Consider the following 3,539-nt stretch of genomic DNA (forward strand, 5'->3'; position numbering starts at 1 on the left):
TCGATTAGGCGGTACTGGTCTTCTTCTCTGTCTGAATCCCTCGCCTGAATCTACTCGTGAAACCCTAGGGTGGGGAGGTGGACGGTCGTGAAACCCTAGCCCTCCTCAAATGAAGAAGCCCTGGCATGGACAATCTGCTCCTTGGCGACAGGCAATGCAGCGGAGCTTCGCCTGCAGATTGATCACCGATCGGACGCCAAGCTTCTATCTCACCTCGATCTCCTCCTCCTGCTCGAGGACAACGACGGTGTTGAGCGTGAGCCTCCGAACCATTAGGGTGAGTAATATCTACTTTCATTTTTTTTACCTATTGTGGTCGAGAAACAATTCAGGGTTCCTCTTTCAGAGTGAGCTCAACGCGAAGAGTGAAAAAGTCTATTTGTCTGTGTATTCTTTAATTGTCTGTGTATTTTTTACTTGTATTTGTTATTTTATATTCTAGGTTTGGATAATATATCATACCCAACCCATACTGTAAACGAAGGATATATATACATGTTTTAGGTCACGATTTTATTATTAAAAATTGTGACAGTCGCAACTCCTCCTTTCTCTTTCATCTCTCTTTTCACGTGTGACAGATCCTAGTAAAATCTAACATGGTATCAGAGCAAAGATCCATCTAGGGCTTCAAAGCTGCTTTCAGAAGGTCTGACCTGAGAGATCAACCTGCATCCAATCAAAAGGTTTTCTTCTTCCACACTTTTCTTCCATCTTCTTCTTCTTTCTTTCATTTACTCCTCTACTATTTTTTGTACCCGAGTATTCAGATTTGACGTGAATCTGCGTAAGACGTGAAAGGCTCCATTTCTTTTTTCTTCCGATTATTCTTTCTATTCTTGTCTAACGGTTTGTCTTGAATATTCAGATCTGATTGTGTATTTGCGTCAAATTTGAAATATTCAATCCTTGCGTCAGATCTTAATTTTTCTTGATCGTGCATATTCTCCGTCTTGCACTTCCTCATTTCGTGGAATACTCAAATCTGATCATGAATATTCTTGGTCTCGCAATTCCTATTTTTGCCAAACCTTGTCTGAAACAATCGGATCTGATTATCCATCAGTATCTGATCTGGAATACCATATTTCTTGATTGGTGAATCACGCAAATCGTTGAGCCTACAAATCGTTGTGTATACAAATCGTTATGCCTACAAATCGGTGTGCCTGTAAATCGTTGTGCCTGCAAATTGTTGTGCATGAAATACACCGGTTGTCAAATTCTATATTCACGAAACTCTTTGTTCTTGAACCAGCATAGTTTCTATCTGCGATTTATTAAAGGTTGTTCAGCGCGAGCCCTTCTGCTCCCTTTCCTGCATCTATCACAACTGTAAAAAAAAAAGGCAACAAGGGACGACCAACAAGTTTCTCAAGCAGTGGACAGTGCATCTCATAAATACCTTGTTAACTTTTAAGCTATAGTCTCCTCCCATTCTTCTCACTCTAGTCTCTCTTCGAGTTTTCTCAATCAGTTTGTTTTTGAAAAAATGACTACCTTAAACTTCTTGATTTGGAAAAGACATATCATTCCTTTTATAAGGAGTCAAGGTCTCTTAGGTCATCTGAATGAAACCACTTCAGCTCCACTAGAATTTGTTGCCTGAGAAGAGAATGATGATAAAGGGACAATCTCAATTGTGTATGTCAAAAATGCAAAATATCTCAACTGAGAAAAGAAAGATCAGTCAGTGATCGCGTACATTACCTCTACACTCTCTCAAGAGGTACTTATTGCAATTCCTGACAATTGCATAGCCATGCACTTTGGGAGAGATTGGTTCAGACATATTCACAAGTTTCTCAAGCAAGAATGGTTTTTCTCAAGAGAGAATTTCAGCTACTGAGAAAAGACTCCATGACTATCATGGAATATCTAAACAAGATGAAGACCATCACAGATCAACTTGCGGTTATAGGATGTGCTGTGAGCGACAGTGATATGATGTAGCAAACCTTGAGTGGATTGGGATCAGAATATAACATGATTGTTACTTCATTATTGTGTTTGCCTGCTCTTCCCACCTTTGATGAACTTCAAGCTAAATTAATTCAATATGAAATGACCCTAAAAGGCTTTTCTAAGGATAATCACACTCATACGAATACCCAAGAGATCTTTGCCACAAGAATGACTTATGGTCAAGGACAAAGGCAAGGAGGACAAGGGCAAAATGGACATGGGAAACATGAATTACTTCCTATACCCACCATTACTCAGGGATCAAGACCCATTCTCACATGCTTCTTTTGAAACAAAAGAGGGCATATCAAGGCAAATTGTTGACATAATATTGAAAATAAAAGAAAGTCCCATCAAGCAACATCCAAAAGGAAGTCCAGCAACACCAAAGATAGTGTAGAGATTAAAGAGTTGTTAATATCTACCTTGTCGGGATTGAATCTAAAGCAAAATGAACAAGGAACTTGGTTCGTTGACTCTGGGCCAGCAACTCACGTGACCGGTGATGCAGGTAAACTTTTCAAACCTATTTCCTATTTTGAAAAAAGTAAGATTGTCACTGGAGATGAATCTTCCCACCCTGTTACTCATATTAGAAAGTCTATCATCCACATGTCACATTCTACTCTTGAACTCTCCAATGTCCTTCATGCTCCCAATATCAAGAAAAATATTGTCTCTGTTTCTAAACTTGTTGATGATAATCATACTTCCGTCGAATTTACTCTCTTTTTTATGCAAGTTAAGGACCTTCACACGAGGGAAACATTCGCTGAAGAAAAGAGACAAAGCAATATGTATGTCTTTCAAGAAGACCCATGTCATTCAGTCTGTCATGTTCATCTGAATTTGAAGTCTCCATTAGAGTTATGTCTTTCTGAAAATGTTCTTAGTATTTCTGAATGTAATAAGCCTTCTCTATGGCACAGTCATTTAGAACATTGTGAGAGTCATTTTATTGAGAAACTTGTTTCTAACAATCTCACTCCAAAAGAAAGTCTCAATATGGAAGAGAGAAGTCAAAAGTGTTCCAGTTGTCTTTTATGCAAGAGTCATGTATTTCCTTTTCGTTTCATTAATAAGAGAGCTTCAAAGCCTTTTGAGATAACATGTTCTGATATATGGGGGCATGCTTCAGTCATCTCTAGATCTGGAAGCAAGTACTATCTAATTTTTGTTGACAGTTACTCTCGGTACACCTGGATATACTTCATGAAAATTAAGTCTAAAGTTTTCCTTTTGTTTCAGAACTTCCTGGCCTTAGTAAAAAATCAATTCTCCAAGTCCATTCAATTTTTCTAATGTGATGGAAGAAGGGAGTTCACATCCAGTGGCTTCATTTCCTTTCTTCAAAATAATGGGATAGGAAGAAGAGTGTCATGCCCACACACGCCACAACAGAATGAGATTGTTGAGCGCATACATAGGCATATTGTTGAAAGTGCGATAAATATGCTTCATGACAGTCATATTCCCATCAATCTGTGAACAAAAGCTTTCCATTCTACTGTACATGTGATAAATAGACTGCCCATGGTTGTTTTAGAAAATAAGTCTTCTTATCACTGCTTTTT

Source organism: Nuphar pumila, chromosome 10 (assembly GCF_984573655.1).
Source record: "Nuphar pumila chromosome 10, dmNupPumi1.hap1.1, whole genome shotgun sequence".
NCBI classification, from domain to species: Eukaryota; Viridiplantae; Streptophyta; class Magnoliopsida; order Nymphaeales; family Nymphaeaceae; genus Nuphar; species Nuphar pumila.